This window comes from Myotis daubentonii, chromosome 3, assembly GCF_963259705.1.
Source record: "Myotis daubentonii chromosome 3, mMyoDau2.1, whole genome shotgun sequence".
Lineage (NCBI taxonomy): Eukaryota > Metazoa > Chordata > Mammalia > Chiroptera > Vespertilionidae > Myotis > Myotis daubentonii.
In genome coordinates, this window is record NC_081842.1 from 175,273,522 (window position 1) to 175,296,187 (window position 22,666).

General features: G+C 37.7%; 1 protein-coding gene across 3 annotated transcripts in view; it reads right to left on the reverse strand.

Annotated features, from left to right (window-relative positions):
* The window catches only part of ATG4C (autophagy related 4C cysteine peptidase), an 82,516-nt gene extending 60,149 nt beyond the window's left edge, over positions 1 to 22,367 (reverse strand). Inside the window, exon 1 of one of the 3 annotated variants that reach the window (XM_059689312.1) lies at positions 22,069 to 22,367. The gene's annotated coding sequence lies outside the window, so the exon portion shown is untranslated. Of the gene's footprint in view, positions 1 to 21,693; positions 21,900 to 21,983 lie in introns of those variants that run through there. The other 2 variants (XM_059689311.1, XM_059689313.1) reach the window with 2 other exon arrangements.
* Positions 22,368 to 22,666: the final 299 nt, after the last annotated feature.

A 22,666-nucleotide genomic window follows, 5' to 3' on the forward strand; every position in this document is an offset into this window, starting at 1 on the left:
AAATTTAAAAAACACTTAATACCAAATATACAACAATATAAATTATCACACAAAGCTAGACAATAATCTCTCCCAGGTACTCACAATTAAAAACAATAAGTTAACTTAGTAACACAGCTCAGCATTGGTGCTTGTACAACTGTTCAAGATTTGTTTTATTTGTAATTAAAGAAGGTGATTTGAAATCTTATGAAAAATGATGACTATCTTCAGAATGGAGGCTTCCACTCATATCAAGTCACTATTTTCATATAATGCCTAAATTTTTGTTTTATTTTAAATTAAGGCATTTCCTACAATTACTGCCTATCTTAATACTGCAGCATTTAAAAAAAAAATAGAATGGCTTAAATTTACAACAGGAAATGTTTTCTTACTTTAAAATAAGAATAAATGTAGCTCATAAGTGTTTGTTTTTTAACTAATTTGAGGTGAAAATAGAAATGTGTGATATAATCTGAAAGAGGAACAAATTATAATTCAAAGTACTTGAGCTTATCTGCAATAATTCACAGACAGTTTACTTTTCAAAAAAATGCTGCACAGAACATTACATTTTAGGGTTATAAATATCTGATACATTCATTTCTCTAACAATACACATTCCATTTTATAAAATGTATTAAAAGCTACTAATTATACATCATAGTTGAGGCAAGAGAAAACATAGTCCATTGGAAGAATTTAAAAAGCCAAGATGAAGAGAAAGTCCAAAAAAGTAACACAAGATGTGGCTCTAGGGCAGGGGTGGGCAAACTTTTTGACTGGAGGGCCACAATGGGTTCTTAAACTGGACCAGAGGGCCGGAACAAAAGCATGGATGGAGTGTTTGTGTGAACTAATATAAATTCAAAGTAAACATCATTACATAAAAGGGTACGGTCTTTTTTTTTTTTTTTTTTTTTTTTTAGTTTTATTCATTTCAAACGGGCCGGATCCAGCCCGCGGGCCGTAGTTTGCCCACAGCTGCTCTAGGGCTAGACAGGGGCCAGAGCACAGGGCCTTGTAGACTATGTTAAGAATTGTGTTCTTTATCCTAGCACCTAGTTTCAAACAGAAATATCAGAATCAGATTCTGTGGGTTTATTTGACTTCAATAGCAGCAAAGAGAATAGACTGAAAAGGGACAAGAGTAGATGGTGAGAGTATACTACTATTGTTCAAGACTATAAGTGAAATAATAATAGTAGGTTGGACTGGAGCTGTGGAGACGGAGAGCTATAGATACCAGTATATGAGAAAGGGTGTCAAAAATTCACTAAGTCTTGGTGATAAAATGGATGTGGAAGGTGAGAAACAGGGATATATCAAGGATAAACTGAGCCAGGTTCCAGGCTTATAAAACTAAATAGATGCTGCCAATCACTGATATAGGGAATATTAGGAGAGGGGCAGGTTAGAGGGAGATCATGAATTTGATTTATGTGGAATGTGAGATGCCTCTGAGAGAAACAGTAGAGAATCATTACTTATTTAATCATCTGATAAATTATTGTCAGGCACTATTCTAGGCAATGCAGATAAAGCTTAGAACAAAGGCAGTGAAATATAACAGGTCCTTGAATAAAGTCATTTCGTTCAACATCATTTAGTTATATAATGTTGATGAAATGTCATAGGAACTTAATTCTTGTTTGTATCAATTAACCTATGGGGAAATTGCTTTAATTATCTATCATTTCACTTAAAGTTGCAGAACCTGTCGACAACATGAAGTGCAGACTACTATACTTCTGCCACGAGCTTACATTCTAGATATATTCTAGAGAGGACAACAAGGCAGGTGGATTATATAGATCTGGAGCTCAAGCGTGAGGTCTAGGCCTGAGCTACTAATTTGAGGACTGCTGATACACAAGTGAGAATTACAGCTGCAAACATGTTCCCCCAGGCCTTTGCCTTGCTCATGTTTGCACCCCCAGCCCTGAGGATGACAGTCAAGGCCCTTCATGAAATGACACCTGTCCCCTTACTCAGCTTTGTCTTTTGCCACTCCCCCACATGCACCATATACTGAAGGCATTTTTAATTCTATTATTAGAGCTTCCTAAACTTGACATGATGTCTGATACCTCCATGCCTTTGCATGTGTTGATCCCTCTACCTAGAATGCCTTCCTGCTCACCCTCATTATTTTTTCTTTAAAAAAAAAAAAGATTTTTAAAAATCCATTTTTAGAGATGGAGGGAGGAGGGAGGGGGGGCAGGAGGGAGAGAGAGAGTGAAACATCGATGTGAAAGCAAAACATCAGTAGGCTGCTTCCTGTACGCCCCTACAGGGAACCGAGCCTGGAACCCGGGCATGTGCCATGACTGGGAATTGAACAGGCAACCTTTCAGTGAATGGGATGACACACTACCAACTGAGCCACACCAGCCAGGACTCACTTTCATTTTTTGACTACCTTATTATCATGACTCCCTAAGACCCAGCTTAAGTTTCACCTCCTCTGGTAAGTTTGGTAAGATTTCCACCCTCTTCCAAACCTCAAACTAAGACAGATGCCCCTCCTTTTTCCTCATAGAATACTTCCTCTATCACAGCACTCATCACACTGTATTGTAATTATTTGTTTCTTACCTGTCTCTTACACTAGACCAGCAATTTTCAACCTTTTTTATCTCATGGCAAAAATAAACTAATTACTAAAAGTCTGTGGCACACCAAAAAATATGTTTGTCAATCTGACAAAAAAAAGGCCCTAGCTGGGGAAAAAAAAAAAAAGAAAAAGAAAAGAAAAGAAAGAAAGAAGAAAGGAAAGAAAGAAAGAGGCCCTAGCTGGTTTGGCTCAGTTGATAGAGCATCAGCCTGCGGACTGAAGGGTCCCAGGTTTGATTCCGGGCAAGGGCACATGCCTAGGTTGCGGGCTCAATCCCCAGTGGGGGACATGCAGGAGGCAGCCTATCAATGATTCTTTCTCATCATTGATGTTTCTATCTCTTTCCCTCTCCCTTTCTCTCTGAAATAAAAATATATTTTTTTTAAAAATCTGATAAAAAAGGTATAATTTTATTGATTTAAAATAATAATAGTAGTAATTACCTGCCCTTTTTGCTTCAAAGTGACTTTTTTAAAAATATGTTTTTATTGATTTCAGAGAGGGATGGAGTCAGCAACCCAGGCATGTGCCCTGACCAGGAACTGAACCAGCGACCTCCTGGTGCATGGGATGACGCTCAACCAACTAAGCCACACTCGCTGGGCTCCAAAGTGACTTCTTAAAAAAATAAGGTGCCGCCGAAACCGGTTTGGCTCAGTGGATAGAGCGTCGGCCTGCGGACTGGAGGGTCCCAGGTTCGATTCCGGTCAAGGGCATGTACCTGGGTTGCGGGCACATCCCCATTGGGGGATGTGCAGGAGGCAGCTGATCGATGTTTCTCTCTCATCGATGTTTCTGACTATCTCTCTCCCTTCCTCTCTGTAAAAAATCAATAAAATATATTTAAAAAAATAATAATAAAAAAATAAGGTGCCTATACTTGTATATAAGGATTTCTGGAACCGAGAATTAACCAATCAGATGCGACCTTATTATGCAACATGACCAATAAGATGCAACTCTATTGTATGACCTATATTTATGGCTCAAGACAGGACATTCACACCCAATGACTACTGTTGTGTTGGCTGTTGTCATTTTTTAATTTGACAATCTAAGGGAAAAGAGGTTAGTGTCCCTGAATAAATAGTCAGGTATTGCATGTTTTAAAAAGTATTGCAGCATGAGGGACTGAGGGGGAAAAAAGAAAGAGAGAGACAGAACTCATAGACATGGGCAACAGTGTGGTGATTGTGGGGTCGGAGTGATGGAGGAGGTGGAAGACCGCATTGGGGGGGGGGGGGGATGAATGATGATGGAAAAAATTAAATTAAAAAAATTACTATGGCACACTGATTGCAAATTGCTGCATTAGACAGTAAACTTTTTGAAGATCCTTAATGTTTGCCTGGCATGTGATTGGTCCCCAAAATATGTTTATTAAATGAATCAGTGAACCGAGAAATTAATGAACTGTAGGTATATCACTAATAACACTTTTACCAGCTGTAATTAGAATTTTTAAACTAACAACTAGAATAAAGAAAAGGAAAAAATTGTTTCCTCGAGAAAACTGCATAATTTAACAAAATTTGGAAAATAAGGAAAAAGTTTATAAAATGTGTGAATTATATATATAGTGCATCCACATTATGGGCTATATAGCCATTTAAAATGTCTCCAAAGAGTTTGTAAAAATGGAGAACACTCAGCAATGTCTAAAACTTTATGTATCACATGATATTGGCACAGGAAGGGGGGGGGGGTAGAAAGAAATATTGACAATAGTTTCCCTAAATGTAAAATCATGTGGTTATTTTTATATCACTATTATCAACCTTTTCCAAATCTTACAGAAGGAATATATGTAATTTATATAATTTCAAAAGTTTATTTTTTAAAAGGCACCATGAATCTTCTAAGTCTAAAATGTTTAAAATAAGAGACTATACATGTATGTATTTTCTTCCTAAGTTAAAACAAAAGTGGGCCACAGGGAAGACTTTGGTTCAGTTCCCAACACCAGCTACCAGAAACCTCTGGACAGTGCTTATCAAGAGTATGAAAGTCAGGATGCCATAAAGTGTGTGTGTGGGGGCGGGGGGGGGGGGGGAGGACACGACAAAGTGAGGCATTTTGTATGGGGAAAGTCTGTTATCTTAGATATGACTCCTAAGTAAATAAATAACCAAGGTAAGATGCTGTGAAAGAAACAGAAATTAATGAGACAAATATTCTTGACTATTCTATAAGGATACTTTTATTGTCATTGTTATAGAGAGTAAATGAGAATAAAATTATCATAAGGTAAAACTAGTTAAGCTGTTGCTAATTTAATAATTCAGTTTTGTTTTACTTTTCATATAATTGAATTTCAATCTTAAATAAAAACAGAAACCTACTTTATTTCTACAACAAAAATTTAAATGACTATTTCCAAAAATCCTAACTTTAAAGCAGGGTCAAATTTGAAAAGTTATCCCACCATCTTGGAAAGTTTTATAAATCAAAACACTTTAAAAAGGAATAACCAAACATTCCAAATGAGAGGATTTGTCTTACTGCATGTTAAAACATATTATAAAACTACAGTAATTAAAGTTTAGTAATACTTAAATTTATTATATTTACTAGCAAAGGATGACACTGAATAAAACATGATAGGGAGTAGGGAAATAAATCCAAGCACATTTGAGAATTTAGTACCTGCTGTGAGACATATTTCATATCAGTGAGAAAAGATGGCTAATTTAATAAATAATACTAGAATAATAAGCTAGCCAGTTTAAAAAATAAAGCTACTTCACATTATAAATTCTAGATAAGTCAAACACGTGACACGTATGCATCTACTACAAAGAAGTATTTATTAAAATTGCTTTAGCCCTAACTGGTTTGGCTTAGTGGATAGAGCGTCAGCCTGCAGACTCAGGGGTCCGAGGTTCAATTCCGGTCAAGGGCATGTATCTTGGTTGCGGGCACATCCCCAGTAGGAGGTGTGCAAGAGGCAGCTGATCGATGTTTCTAACTTTCTATCCCTCTCCCTTCCTCTCTGTAAAAAATCAATAAGATATATTTTTAAAAAATAAAATTGCTTTAACAATCTTGTAGAAAAGGCCTTTCTTAGCATGGTATGCAAAACTAGAAATCCAAAAGGAAAATGTAATTACATAAAATGAAAATTTCTATACAGGAAGAAGAAAAAGAATGTTAACAAGGGTGAGTTACAATTCAACAGTCAGGAAAAATTCAATACCTATTATATATAGACAAAGTATTAATGTCCCTAATATACAAAGAGCTCTTCTATATCAATAACAAAAAGAAAAACCCAAATGGAACACAAGACAGGCATTGTAAAACAAGGCCAAAAAAACATGAACATATTTTGACCCTTACTAGTACTGGATCAAAGTAATTCACATTAAAATAATTTCATATTATCATCACAAGAGATGAAATTGGTGAGCCTGAGGAAGCAAACATTTTACATACTTACTCAAATAATAAACTCCTTCAGGGCAGAGAATGTGTCTTGTTCAGTACTATATCCTCACATCTAGCACATCAGTATGCTAATAGACACAATTACGTGCTGATGAATAGATTATGACACATACATATTATAATGATATAAATTTATATTTATACTATAAAAATCTATCCAGGGAACATATGTGAGGCAAAACTGATAAAAATGAAGACACACATGTATCCACTATGATAGTTGGAGACTTTAACAACCCTCTATCAGAAATGGTAGATGCAGCAGGCAGAAAATCAGTGAAGACATAGTTGAACTCAACAGCACAATCAATCAAACGGATGTAATTGGCATCTACAGGCTACTTCACCCAAAAACACCAGATTAATTCTCCTTAATTTCACATAGAATATTCACCAAGACAGACCATATTTTAAGCAATAAAACAACCCTTAACAAATTTAAAAGAGTAGAAATCATACAACGTCTGCTCTTACCATAATGGAATTAAACTAAAAATCAGTGAAAAGATAGATGGAAATTCCCAAAATACTTGAAGATTAAATATTATGAACAACTCTATGCTCAAAAATTTGATTACCTAGATTAAATGAACCAATTCCTTAAAAGACATGGTCCGCCAAAACTCACACAAGAACAAATAGACAATCTGTATAGGACTGTATCTATTAAAGATATTGAAGAAATAATTAATGACCTTCCAAAACAGAAAGCATCAGGCCCAGATAGCTTCAGTAGTGAATTCTACCAAACATTTAAGGAAGAAATTATTACCAATTCTCTATAATCTCTTCCAGAAGATAGAAGCAGAGGAAATACTTCCTAACTCCAACACCAAAGGCACAACCTCTGAAAGAAATAACTGACAAGCTGGACTTCATTAAAATGAAAAACTTCTGCTCTGAGAAAGGCAATGTCCAGAAAATGAAAAGACAAGCTACAGACTGGGAGAAAATCTCTGCAAAAGACACAATTGATAAATGACTACTATCCAAAATATACAAAAAACTTTTAAAACTCAAAAATAAGAACATGAACTACAACCAATTTAAATATGAACCAAAGATCTCACCGAAAAAGATATTCAGAAGGCAAGTAGGCATACGAATATATGCTCCACATCAAATGTTATCAAGAAAATCAAATTAAACAATAATGAACTACCACTCAAACTATTCGAATGGCCAAAGTCCAAAACACTGATAACACCAAATGCTGACAAGCTTGTGGAGCAATATGATACTCTCATTGCTTGTAGAAATTATTTTGAATTTGAGGTACAGATACTTTGGAAGACAGTTTGGCAGTTTCTTACAAAACTGAACACACTCTTACAATATGATCTAGCAATTGCATTCTTGGTATTTACCCAAATGAAATAAAACCTTGTATTAAACCAAAACCTGCATACAGATGTTTATAGCAGTTTTATTCATAAACTGACAAACCTGGTAACAACCATATGTCCTTCAGTAATGGATAAAAACTGTGGTATATCCAGACAATGGAATATTATTCAGCACTAAAAAGAAATGAGTTATCAAGTCATGAAAATATATCAAGAAAAACCAAATGCATTATTTCTAAGTGAAAGAAGCCAATTTTTAAAAGCTACATACTGTATGATTCCAACTGTATGACATTAAGGAAAAGGCAAAATTATGAAAACAGTGAAATGATCAGTGGTTGGCAGAGTTTGGGGGCATGTGGGAAGAGGATGAGTAGGCAGAACACAGGATTTTGAGAATAGTGAAACTGTGTATGATACTGTAACTGTGGATACATGTCATTATACATTTATCCAAACTCTTAAAATGTACAGCAGCAAATGTGAATCTTACTGTAAACTATGGACTTAGGATGATAATGATGTGTCAGTGTAATAAATGAAACATTTATTGACAGTGATGTAGATAGTAGAGGAAGTTGTGTGTGTTGGAAAGGAACTCTGATACTTTCAATTTTGCTGTGAACCTAAAATTGCTCTAAAAATAAAGTTTATTAATTATTTTTAAAAAGAGGTATCCAGAGCATAGAGTGAGAAGAAAGAACATCATTAATATGATTTATGCATCTATCTGCATATATATTTTGCATCACACACATATACATGCATAAAACAATGTCTAGAAGTCCATAATGTTCAAAGTGGAATCTCTAAGAGATGAAATATCATTTCTACTTTCTTTTTTATACTTTACTATCTAAATTGTTTACATTGAGCCTCTTTTAAAATAAATTATTCAAAATAAATTACTCAAATGAAAAATTTAATATACAAGATTACAAATGTGTCCAGGTTATATTAAATTCTAGCAAAACGACTAAAACTGCTTGACTAAGAAACCTACTGAGAAGACATTCTGTTACGAAATTCCTAAACAGTCTATAAGAAAGATAAAAATGCTGACACAAAGTGATTTTTCTTTTTAAGATAAACAACTTCATTCTTGTGGTTCTTAAAGACGTCAGATTCAGCTATTTAGCCATGTAGAAAACTTTAACTTCCTCAATATAACTCCTCAGGGCAACTTTAGCTAAATAAAATGACTTGACGGATAGTCCTTAATTCATTACTTTTGTTTCTCCTAAACATAAGTGTGGTGAGCTTGGAAAGAGGAAAAAGAATAAATTAATACTTGAGTCCATTCAGTCCATTAAAATGTTCTCTTTATATTTGTATGAAATTAACCAAAGAAAAGCAAGATAAACAGTACTTTTAGTTTAACTACAAATGAGCAAAAACACAAACAAAGAAACCACAATGAACTTTAAGAGTAGTAGTCTCCTGCAAAATTCTAAATTACTTTCACCCACAATTTCCCTTTCCAAAAGTTTTCTTAATTAAAAAAAATTAAAATTCATTGCCTATCAAGTGTAACGTGCAGTGACAATTTACTCATGATCCAGCATACGTAAATCTGCTATGGAACCTAAAACAGCTGGCTTGACTGTCCCAGTGATCAAACTCAGACGTCAAAATTCCTGTTTATTTTATGTAGTGTTGGCAGAGCCTCAGTCTGGAAAATCACCAAAATAACATTCTTCACAATTTCCAAACACTTTTTAAATAGGTTTATAGCTTATTTCTAAAACTTTGGGAAATTAATAACTTTTTTCAAGTAAACTTTCTTCACTAATGCATATTACAACAAATCTTTCCATCACCATTTCCATATTTCTGTTCCCTGATTACATTGTGACAAATCCATTTTTAATTAAAAGATAATAGCATTAAAAAGGAGAAAGCTTTTACTAGTATCTCAGTAAACATAAAGCTACCAGATGAGGTTATTACTAAACTTTATTGTTAATGATGTGAAAAGCAGAGTGAAGACCAAGCAGAGTCCTTTTGGAAGGCAGAGCTAGAACACAATAATATGAAAATCATCAATTGAGACCCAGATGTCATTTTTAGAGTCACTTTTCTAACAGTAACCATGCATTAAGAGTCGATAAATTATAAACTGATAAATGTAAAATGGTACTCAAACCAATGTCCTTGAAGGGCAGGTGAAGGTAATCAGCCTCTCCCATATGGCAATAGATAGAATATTTTACCCACTGAGGATTTAAAGCCAAGTAAAAGCTCCTGGCAGACAGAACTTCAGGGAATGATTGATTCTACAGAATATATCTTAGCCACATAGTATGACCAATAAAAACACTGCAGACTTCCAGTACTTGTGTGTGCTTGAGCATCTTACCCAAATAATATTCTGCAACAAGATAAAATATAGATATTGATTTAGAATTTTTGATGTGCTTTTAGCTATACAATCAAATAAAATGAAGTGTGAGGTCCGCTCTAAGTTGTTCATCTACTACAACCTTTTCTACCTGCTTTCATTTTTAGTAACAAATAGCAATCCCTTGTCTGACCTTAAATGTCTTTCAATATGTTGATCTGTCATCTCTGCTCTCTTATTTCTTATCCCCATCTCAGTTCTTTGTTTATAGAAACATCAATTATTGTATCCATTTCTACTTCCTCTCTTTACCTATACTTGCCAATCCTCTAGTCTATCCTCATGCATTGAACTTTGTGTTCAGATTATAAACTTAGCATGCTTATTGTTTTTAAGTGGCAAATACGAAGAAACTAGGAGAACAATGTAATATTTATTTGGACTGTCCCCTTTCAGAGCTAAGGACTAGGTAAAGTAGATGACAGTGAGATAAAGACAAAAGACTGAGAAAAGGAAAGGCAACATGGTAAGGGCAGGATACACATATTCAGAAACTTGATTTTAAAATAAGAATAAAGATCGTATAGCAAAAAGACAAATAAGGTTGTTTTGTCTCAAGGATATATCTTATAAACATTGTTAGGACCCCGCAGGATCACATCCTCCAGTTAAAAACACTCAATGCACAGCAAATTTATAAAGATGACATCAATAAAATGTACTATTTATGTGTTCTTCTCTTTAAAAGGGTAAAAACATCTAAGGAAGAAACTAAGTACTGAGCAGACATTCATTAACCCTCACACATGACTTGGGTCAAGTTCCAACTGGCAAAGTTCTGCACTTGGGCAGCACTGAGCATTATATGTTCACAGACTGTAAAGTCGTCATCATAACCAACCTAAATGGGATATAAACAGTTGAAATTACTTCAACCACTTGCTCAAAGACTACAGTAATAGTGTTTAATTATATCTGAGCTATTGTGAGCATTTCTTATCTTAAGCATTACATCTAAGAACAACATTGTTTACTACAGTTTGATAAACAAAATTTAATTATGTCAGGACCTTAGTAACCTCTGATGAGTCCCAGGTAACTATGAATGTTTGCAGCCTCCATATTTTAAAATGCAACTTTGAAAACTATTAAATATGCAGTCTACATATAAGAAGTAACATACTGAGTCAAATCAATTAAACAACAAAATAATTAATTACTTTTGGTGAGGAAAAGGTACATCCATATTATTGAGACCAGTAATTAATTACAAGTCATCCTATATAATAAAAGCCTAATATGCCAAGGGTCCGGCTGTCCGGTATCTGTTCAACCAATCAAAGTGTAATGTGCTAATGATATGCTAAGGCCGCTCAGGTGCTCGCTATGATGTGCACTGACCACCAGGGGGCAGACAGTTGACTGGTTGACCAGTCGCTATGATGTGCACTGACCACCAGGGGGCAGACTCTCCGACCGGTAGGTTAGCTTGCTGCTGGGGTCAGGCTGATAGGGACTGAGCAACATGGACCAGACACACCCTGGAGCCCTTCCGCGGTCCCTCCCCAACTGGCCAATCTCCCACATCTCTCCCCAGCCTCAATCGTGCACCAGTGGAGTCCCTCAACCTGGCCTGCGCCCTCTCACAATCCAGGACCCCTCAGGGGATGTCGGAGAGCCAGTTTCAGCCCAATCCTGCAGGCCAGGCTGAAGGACCCCACTGGTGCAAGTATTCGTGCACCAGGCCACTAGTTTAAATATAAAACATCAAATTCACTTATTCATCAAGTATTTAGTGGTTACTTCTGTAAGGTACGAGAGATACAATGAACAATGAAACTCAATTTCTGTCCTCATTAACCTTACATACTAATAAGCAAGATGTTTATAATTAATCAAAATTCAAAACTGTTTATGGTTATGTCTCACAGTGGAAATAATAAGTGTTATAATTTGTAAGAGAAATAGTTTCCCTTTTCCAATGAAAATATTTACACATGAAAAATGTGTGAATATGTTACAGGGTAACACACAGTCACAACTGGCATTCTTCAAATACAAAGAACTTACAAATAACATAAATATTTTTATTCTGGGTGTGAATACAGAAAAACACTAGCCATATTTCTTAGGAATGAGTTAAAGTAACCCAAACAATTATGTCTATTGTTCAAGATTAATGCTTGAATTGTATCATCAGTTAAAAGAAGAGCATTGTTTAAAATGTCCCCAATCACAGTTGTTTTGGCTTTCAAATGGCATTGTTTGATGTAATTTTTCTAATTTCTAATTTTAAGTAAAATTCTATTAATTTGAAAATAGAGCTGCAAGTTTAAAGCCTTACAAAGATAAAAACTGCATATGCTCTATTTGATATAACTGTTCTGGAGTTCCCCATAACTATATACTATAATGAAGTTTTAAAATATGTTTACTTTAGTTTTACAGATAACTGATTTTATAAAAAGAGTCTATTAAAAAGTTTCATAGGAGGAGAAACTAAGATGGCGGCATAGGTAAATACCAGGAAATTGCTGCCTCCCACAACAACTTCAAAAATACAACGAAAAGACAAAAGACACATCATCCAGAACTACAGGAAGGCTGTCTGAGTGGAAATTCTAGAACTAGAAGGAAAGAAAAGCACACTGAGAGCCAGAGGAGGTGCGGAAGTAAAGTGCAGAGGTACGGAGGCTCGGAGGCTCGCGGGCGCAGAAAGGGGCTGGCACCTGAGGACGCGGCTGTCTTTTGGAATCGGGAGGGAGGCACAAGCTCCCGACTGCTCTGAACTCTGGTTCAGGAAGTCTCTGGGGACCCAGGACTCATGCGGGGAGAAACTGGACTGTCTGGCAGCAGGCAGAACTCGGAGCTTGAGAGCGGCTTTCCCTCAGAGGTGCTTGCAGCAATTACCGGGACACTGAGACGCGCGGCCCCTTAGGGCAGGGCTGAGGATCCGCTATAGCTGCTTGCTCCGCCCTTTGATTCCCTGAGACACCGCCCCAACCAGGCTGCAGCAGAGGCTTTTGCATATAAATGCCCTGGCCCTTTGCAACCTAAAAATTACCTTAAAAATTGCAGCTGTGCCAGACAGACCCAGAACTTCCAAGAGAAGGTCCAAGGCCCCCACAGCAGCTTGCATTGCTTCACAGCTGGGCCTCATCAGGGCACCTCCAAACTCCAAAAAAGGAAGAGGAATCTGCAGTTCTCTTCGTAGCTCCTGCCAGGTAACTTCAGGCCAAGGCTAAATTAGCACCTCCTTAGATCCAAGAGCCAGTGTACCCAGTTGTCAGAGGGGGACCACCCGGATTACAACTCCTCAGATCCATAAGGGACACACTCAAGGGGCAGACTCAGTGAGCACCAAAGCCCCACTGAAGCAAGTCTTGCCCCAGAAGGGTGTCTTCAGCACAGAAGTTCTCCCACTGCAGACACAGCTGATTCTCACAGCCAGTTGGCCTGGAGGTCAATTCCTCCCAGTGCTCCTACAACAATCAAGGCATAACTACAACAAGACTGTGCACAAATTCCACAAGGGGGTGCACCAAGAGTGTCCACCTCAGGTAACTGGGGAGGCTGAGCCACTGGGCCCTATAGGACACCTAGCACACAAAACCACTCTACCAACACAGGGAAGCATAAAAAATGCAGAGACAAAGAAACAAGTCACAAATGACAGAAATGGAGGAAAGCAAACGACTGGATATAGAGTTCAAAACCACATTTATAAGGTTTTTCAAGAATTTTATGGAAACTGCCGATAAATTTAGTGAGACCCTGGAGGATATGAAAAAAGACCAACTAGAAATTAAGCATACACTGACTGAAATAAAGAATAATTTACAGAGATCCAACAGCAGACAAGAGGATCCCAAGAATCAGGGTCAAAGATTTGAAATACAAAGAAACAAAAAATACCCAACCGAAAAAGAAAAAAGATTCCAAAAATATGAAGATAGTGTGAGGAGCCTCTGGGACAACTTCAAGCGTACCAACATCAGAATTATAGGGGTACCAGAAGGAGAGAGAGGGCAGGATATTGAAAACCTTTTTGAAGAAATAATGACAGAAAACTTCCCCTACCTGGTGAAAGAAATAGACTTACAAGTCCAGGAAGCACAGAGAACCCCAAACAAAAGGAACCCAAAGAGGACCACACCAAGACACATCATAATTAAAATGCCAAGAGCAAAAGATAAGGAGAGAATCTTAAAAGCAGCAAGAGAAAGACAGTCAGTTACCTACAAGGGAGTACCCATACGACTGTCAGCTGATTTCTCAACAGAAACCATGCAGGCCAGAAGAGAGTGGCAAGAAATATTCAAAGTGATGAATAGCAAGAACCTGCAACCAAGATTACTTTATCCAGCAAAGCTATCATTCAGAATAGAAGGTCAGATAAAGAGCTTCACGGATAAGAAAAAGCTAAAGGAGTTCATCACCACCAAACCAGCATTATATGAAATGCTGAAAGGGATTCTTTAAGAAGAGGAAGAAGAAAAAGGAACTCTTACCATTTGCCACAGCATGGATGGAGCTGGAGAGCGGATAAATACCACAGGATCTCACTCATTTGTGGAATATAATGAACAACATAAACTGATGAACAAGGACTGATCCAGAGACGGAGAGGCATTGATTGGACTGTCGGGCCTTGGAGGGAAGGTAGGGGAGGGGAGGGGTAAGGGGGAAAGATCAACCAAAGGACTTATATGCAAGCATATAGGCCTAACCAATGGACATGGACAACGGGGGGGTGAGGGCATGAGCGGGGGGGTGGGGGGGGTAGAGGGTAACGTGGGGACAAGGACACATATGTAATATCTTAATCAATAAAAATATATTTAAAATATATATATATATATATTTTAAAAAAAGAAAGAAAATAACAATAAATAGAATAATACTCTTAAAAAAAAGTTTCATAGGAACTTAACTACATTTTATTTTTTTATTATTAAATGTATTGGGATAACACTGGCCAATAAGATCATATAGGTTTCAAGAGCACATTTCTATGATACATGATCTGTATATTGTATTGTGTGCCTACCACCCACAGTCAAATATCTTCCATAACCATGTATTTGACCACCTTTATCCTATACCCCTGGTCGGCAAACTGCGGCTCGCGAGCCACATGCAGCTCTTTGGCCCCTTCAGTGTGGCTCTTCCTAAGCCTTAGGAGTACCCTAATTAAGTTAATAACAATGTACCTACTTATATAGTTTAAGTTTAAAAAATTTGGCTCTCAAAAGAAATTTCAATTGTTGTACTGTTGATATTTGGCTCTGTTGACTAATGAGTATGCCAACCACTATCCTATACTATCCCTTACCCCCTTCCCTCTGGTAACCACCATACTGTTGTCGGTCTATGAGTTTCAATTTTATATCCCACATATAAGTGAAATCATATGTTTCTTAGCTTTTTCTGACTTATTTCGCTTGGCATAATATTCTCAAAGACTGTTTCAAATTGATAACATAATCACATAGAAAAAAATAATACAAATAACTTTAAACACCTACTTTTACTATACATGTGTAGTGGGATATAAGGAGATAAAATGGCAAAGCAATCTTCATTTGGTCAATCTATTATTGGAGGGTGTATCCGTATAGTAATTCCAAAACTAACTTATGTGTGTTGTTGTAGGACAGATTCGATGAGTAAATATAATGATGTGGTTGGGAATCAGAATTCGCCCTGTATCAAAAGGGGGACACCACATGAACTAAGACAAGGTGAAAATGAACTCGATGGTTTTGAATTTGAATTGAAGGTATCCTATAAACTCATTTCTTCAAAAAACAGTGTGCGTGTGTGCATGCGTGCATGTGTGTGTGTGTGTGTGTGTGTGTCCATTGACAGGGCCTAGAAATAGTGATATTCCAGTAGCCATGAGAACAGTTGGCCCTTGAACAACACGGGTTTGAACTGTGTCAATCTACTTGTACATGAAGGTTTTTCAATAAATATTTGTAAATGTACTTTCTCTTCATTATGGTTTTCTTAATAACATTTTTTCTTTAGCTTACTTTATTGTAAGAATAAAGTGTGTGTGTATATATATATACACACACACTTTATTCTTACAAATATATATATTCTTACAAATATATATATTCTTACAAATATATATATTCTTACAAATATATATATTCTTACAAATATATATATTCTTACAAATATATATATTCTTACAAATATATATTTGATTGACTGTGTTTTCGGTATGGTTTCCAGTCAAAAGTAAGCTATTAAGTGGTTAAGTTTTGGGGGTGTCAAAAACTATATGCGCATTTTCAACTGCACAGGGGTCAGCACCCCTAACTACTGCATTGTTCAAGGGTTAACTGTACAGTCAATGCCCAAACCTTGGTTTCTAAGTACCATTTCCCACTAAAATAAACCAGGACCCCATGGTAAAATGGCTGATTCCCGGTCTCAAGCAGGGAATATATAAGGTGAGCCAGGAATATCTTACTGTACAAAAGGTAAGAATTCACCCAAACACCAATGTGGACATAAACAAAGGTCATAGAAACCAGCTTGAAGAGACTAAACGACTTTGAGATAATTTAATCATCAATAAGAATAACAGGTTATAACACACTGGATAAATTTTTTTTTAAAAATCCTTAGCTATCTAATGATACAAAAATAAAAGGAGAGAGGAGAAACAGCTGTTCTTTAGAGAAGACAGCCAGCAAACATAGGAGGACTGAGAGAAGAAAATCACTATTTGGCCGTAACCGGTTTGGCTCAGTGGATAGAGCGTCGGCCTGCGGACTGAAAGGTCCCAGGTTCGATTCCGGTCAAGGGCATGTACCTTGGTTGCGGGCACATCCCCAGTAGGAGGTGTGCAAGAGGCAGCTGATCGATGTTTCTCTCTCATCGATGTTTCTAACTCTCTGTCTCTCTCCCTTCCTCTCTGTCAAAAATCAATAAAATATATTTAAAAAAAAAAAAAAAAAGAAAATCACTATTTGGAAACTGCCAATGCAATGTTTGATTCAGGCAAGGATCATCAACAGCTACTAAAAACCACTAACTAGTAAAACAATTGTTGGAAAACAAAATATCCAATGATCTCAAAGCATTACCCCTGCAGATTAATTATTAAGTATAAAAGGGAAAAGATATTGTTTGAACATACAAATCTGGCTAGCTCAAGTGGTTAAATTTAACATCACAATAACGGGACAAATTATCATTATATTACTCCTGATGTGATGCTATGGAAAGTTTACAACATCTTCTATGTAATTAACAGTCTTGAAAAAAGCTACTTAACCTAAACTGAGAGGAAACAATTAGACAAATTCATTTTGTGAAGCATTCTACAAAACAACTGGCCTGGACTCTAAAAATGTCAATGTCTTGCCCTGGCCAGCGTGGCTCAGTTGGTTGAGCATCATCCTGTGCACCAAAAGATCACTGGTTTGATTCTCAGTTAGGGCACATGCCTGAGTTACAGGCTCAATCCCCAGTAGGGGGCAGCTGATCGATAATTCTCACCATTGATGTTTCTATCTCCTCCTTTCCTCTCTGAAATCAATGTTTAAAAATATTTTAAAAATAAAAATGAATAAATAAAGTAATAATAGGTAATTACAAACTAATCTAACATTAATTTCCTATTATAGCTATAGGCTAAACATAACCTCTGATAAGAATCTGTGAAAGATGACATGTGATGACTCATCTAGTACAACTGTGAAGAAGCAAAGCATCTTATATAACACTTTCTCCAGACCCAATTTTTTTCAGTTAAAATCTATTAGCTATAAGGAACTCTAAAATTAAAATGTTGTCACAGAAGTCCAGATAATCTGAGACCCCATATCACTATAAAAATAGTAATATTAAACACAAACTCTGTACCAGAAGTTTTGTTAACTTATGCATATATATATCTCATCCCATTTAATCCTCACAACAACTCCATAAGGCAAGTATTATTATTATCTTCATTTTGTACATAAAAAAAAAAATGGACTTAAAACAACAAAATAACTTCTGCAAGGTCATACTGCTAGTAAATAGCAAAACACACCTTTGATCCAGGCAGTCTGACTCCAGAGCCAAACTCTATATGCTCTACCATGAAATGTAAAATTTAAATAAACTGGTTGTATTGATTCAATATCTGTCAAAAATTACACAAATGGGATATTTCAAAGGAAATTCAAGACATGTCTTTTTTCCTTAGTACACATTTACATATATACCAACTGAATAACGTTAAAGTTTAACCAGGTGCCCAATTTAATGCCAAATCTTAAGTGAAAATACATTTGATGTATAACTGCATTACTCAGTTACCTATTCATATATATGGCTGAATATGTTACATATAAATTCAAAAAAAAATACCAACATATTTCCAAATGCTTTCACCCAGAACTTTATCCGTGCTCACTCAAGGAAAAAAAACAAACAAACTTATTTCAGTTACACTATTCCTTAAACATACTTAAATAAAACAATGACATAAGAGGGGGGATAAGAAATTAACCTTGAACACTGATGCCACATTAAAAAATTAACAAACAAAGCATGACCTGCCAAACCTGGTCATCTTACAATGTTCTCTATCTCAGTGAACTGATTAAACTACAATCCATCCAGTTACATAAGCCAAAAAGCTAGTGGTGGGCGATGGCACCTTCCTCTCCCTCATTCCTCATATCCAATCCATCACCCAGTCTACCTCCTAAATAGCTCTAAAATCCATCCACTTCTATCTATCTGCATCACCACTTTGTCCAAGATATTATCACCATCTGTCATCTGGCCTCTCCCATCTCCACTCTTACCTCCTCCGTAATCAGTTTTTCTTCTGTATTACATCAAGTGCTTTTTCATAGCACTTACGATAGCTGCAACTTTAAATTTCTTTGATGGAATCTTTGATTTATGTCTGCCTCCCCCTGCTACACAAAAAGTTCTATGAGGGTAGAGACTGTAGTTACTGACCACTATATCACTGTGGCCTAGAAGAGTGCCTAGTTAATAAGTAAATGCTAAATGATTGAATGCATGTGAAAGATTACAAATTAATTTATAAATAGTCCTCGAAAAATAAAAATAAAATGGTTATAAGGCTCACTAACCATCATAAGGAGTACCCTATTTCATCATTTCTAGATCACACATTTTTACATTTTAACTCTGAAACTGACTACATTTTAGAGTTGGCAATCTTTGTTTAATTGGCAATATTTTTTTCATAGTGGCTCATAAAATAATGATGCATCTTGGAATTTTTTTTAAATCTCATGACTTGAGCCTGGCCAGTGTGACTGTCTGTGGTTGAGCGTTGACCCATGCACCAAGAGGTCGCCAGTTCCATTCCCTGTCAGGGCACATGCTCTCATGGATGTTTCTAACTCTCCCTTCCTCTCTCTCTAAAAATCAATAAAAACATATTTTTTAAAAAATATTATGGCCCTGGCCAGTGTGGCTCAGTGGATAGAGTGTCAGCCCTTGGCACCGAAGGGTCGCAGGTACGACTCCCAGTCAAGGGCAGATGACTGGGTTACAGGTTCTATCCACGGCCCTGATCGGGGTGCATGTACAAGGCAACCAATCGATGTGTCTCTCTCACATCCGTGTTTCTCTCTCTCTCTCTCTCTCTCTCTCTCTCTCTCTCTCTCTCTCTCTCTCTCTCTTCCCCTCCTTGCCTCCCTTCCACTCTCTCTAAAAATCAATGGAAAAAGAAAAAAAAATCTCATAATTTGATGAAATAGGGAAATCAGTTCAAGCCTAATAATCTAGTTTCCTTTCTCCTTTGGCCACCACACTACTCCAAACATTCAATAATTAAGAGAGCCTACTGGTTCTTTCACCAATAGCTGTTAAATCCATTCCTTTCTTCCATTCCCACTACAATAACACTAGATCTAATTCCTCATTGCCTCATAGCTGCACTCTTGTTCTGACTTCATTCATTTAAACATTGTTTCAAATTCAACCAACACTGTGCACCTACATACAAGAAACTGAAGATACAAAGCAATCCAGTTATCTGTCCCTTCTTCTAATCTCTCTCCTACAATTCAGAATTTTGTTCATTTTATGCCTCAAGCTAGAATTACTTTCCTCCCAATTTCTATCTACTAAATCCCTACTTGCTGTTTAAGTTATAAATCAAATCTCATACATTTCATGAAATTTCCCCTAGTTAATCTCTTTTCAACTTTAACATTCTAAAACACATACAATCTAATGTGTATTGGCTATATTCTCTGCTTCTTGAAGGCAAGGTTTACATTTCATACATTCTGAGTGTAAGCTCCCTACGAGCAGGGCTTTCATCTGTTTTGCTTACTGTTATTTCCAGAACCTGGGAGAGTATCTGGCTGAAACCATTTCTGATTAATTAGAAATAATTCCAATTTGATAGGGTACAAGTATTAACATTTATATCTTATTGACACATAAAGATTACATTTGACTGCTTAAAGAAAAATGATAACTTTATTATAATTTCTATAGTGCAATAACCTATATATATAAAAAGCCAAAGACCGGAACGACCAGTTGCTATGACGCCCTCTGCAGCCAGCGAACAGGGCCAAGGGGGGGTGGGATCAGGCGGCCAACTGCCTGCGGCCCCTCCCCCCGCCAACCCTGCCCCTGATGGGCCCCCACCACCCTGATCGGCCTGCCAGCCCCTCCCCCCAGGCAGCTCAGTCCTCGATCAGCCCCCCACACAAATATCAATCAGGGGTGGGGCCCACCAGCCAATCACCCACGCCCCCCCCCCACCGGCCCAGGGGTGGGCAGGCTGGCCAACCTCCCACTGTCTCCTCCTCACAACAGGCACAGCAACAATCCGATCCGATTGGGGCCAGGCCAGCCGGACCCCACCAGTGCACGAATTCATGCACTGGGCCTCTAGTTAGAATAGAAAAGCTGCAAACTCATTTGGGTTACATGGTCCCCAAAAAGTCAGATCGACAATAATTTCTGTCTACATCAGCGAATAGTATACAGTGCTGTTTTACCAGATCTGTAAAAATATAAAGAACTACCTCATAAACAATTACAACAAATAAATGTTTCAATGTATTTGCATTCATTTTACAGGAAAAGAACATCAATTTTTTTTTTTTTTTTACTTTTTACTAAATCATATAATTTCATATACTGGCTACTTTTTAACTTTAAACTGTTCTCAAAAACTTTACAGTGAATGAACTGATAATTAATTCAACACAGCATCATATTATTGAATTATAAACTCTTCCTTATTCAGGGAAGGAAGCTTTATTAATGTGTAAATTGGACCATACACAGTCTTTGCCTTTCAAAGCTTTTCCAATCCCTCCGGGTACTTTCAATGATTCATAATCTAATTACAAAATCACTAGCAACCAAGGAGGAAAGAGTATTCCCTTGAGTCTATCGTCTATTAATTGACATAAAATCATTGCAAAAATTCCACAAGGGGCATACGTTCCAGGTAGGCAAAAAAAATAAAAAATAAAAATAAATCCCATCTAAATACCGAATTCAGATATAAAGAGATGTACGGTCACGTATTCTCCTCTAACTTACAGGGTAGCAATGGACTCCCTGTGGGAAAATAATCAATACAAAACAAAAATGTAAGCAATAGAAACTCAGTAAGCAGAAGACATGCTGAGTGACCACTGGCATCTTTCTCATTCATTGGTCATCATAAGTATCTATTCTCCAACCTAAAAGCCCTCACATGTGGATGGAGGTAGAAGAGCGGAGGGTGAAGCGAGAACCCAATCAAGCCATTGAAAGTTTGTCTGGATGCAAAAGCATTAAGATATTCAGAGGAGTATGTTCAGGTCTGAAGCAGTAACAAAGGCCAAATCTGGGGGAAAGATTTAGGAATGAGAAGATTGCGGTCTCGGGAATCCGATTTGGGGGTGGGTTTTTTGTTGTTGTTGCTGCTGATTTTTTCCCCTTTCTTTTACCTTCTTCCACGGGGAGAAACGGGGGAGGAATTAAATGGATGCGATAGCGCGGGGGACCAGAGGTCGTGCCTGGAACAGCTCAGGAAAGCCACAAGGAGAGGGCACGGGAAGGCTTACTAAGGTTTGCTAGCTCCGAGTCCCAGCAAGGGCAACAAGTCAGAAGACAAATGACACTAGAAAGGAGACATAAGGGCGGAGCCAAAACCCTCAGAGCCCCAACTGCTGGGCACAGGGTCTCCACTGCGGGCAGGGCCCCCCGTCCGTCGGGGACCCGGACAGTAACTCCCAACCTGTTCCGGACTCCCTTCGCCTCAGGTCGAATCCCTCTCCGAATCAGAACGGGAGAAGTGTACAAAATGTGCAGGAGCCACCGACCCGGGAAACGTTCCAGCTCTAGCGTAAGCCGCCACAGAAACAGCCCGCACAGCAGCCGCTCCGACCTCAGCACCGCGCACAGGCACCTCCAGTTCCTCGGCCACCGTAGTAAGAGGAACGGCCTCCCTTTCAAACCCAATAGATCAGCCACTTCCGGGGTACCGACTTCCTTCAATTGGCGGCAGCGGTAACAGCCGCCTACGAACTCCTGCTCCGCTGACTTCATCCATCCCTTTGTCCGCCTCCCCAGCCCCTGAAGTCACCACACGGCAAGCGCAGACCCAAGGGAAAGTATCCATCTGTAAGCAGTGTCTCTAACAGACAAACCACATTCTGCCTGCCGTGAGTTCCGGTTGAACGATTGGACTTCAACTCCCAGCATGCCATGCAGCACTACGCCCTGTCTGGTCGCAGGAACTACAAGATCCAGTATGCACTGTGCCCCTCATTCTTCACTCAGTCCTCGACACCCCCCAGATCCCAAATGCGATTTCAGAGTACTGGTTAAATCCCGAAGACTAATGTAGACCTTCCTGCCAAGCCCCGCTTTGGTAAAAATAGCTGTATTCCCTCCTTCACCTGTTTTGAAGGCACTCTA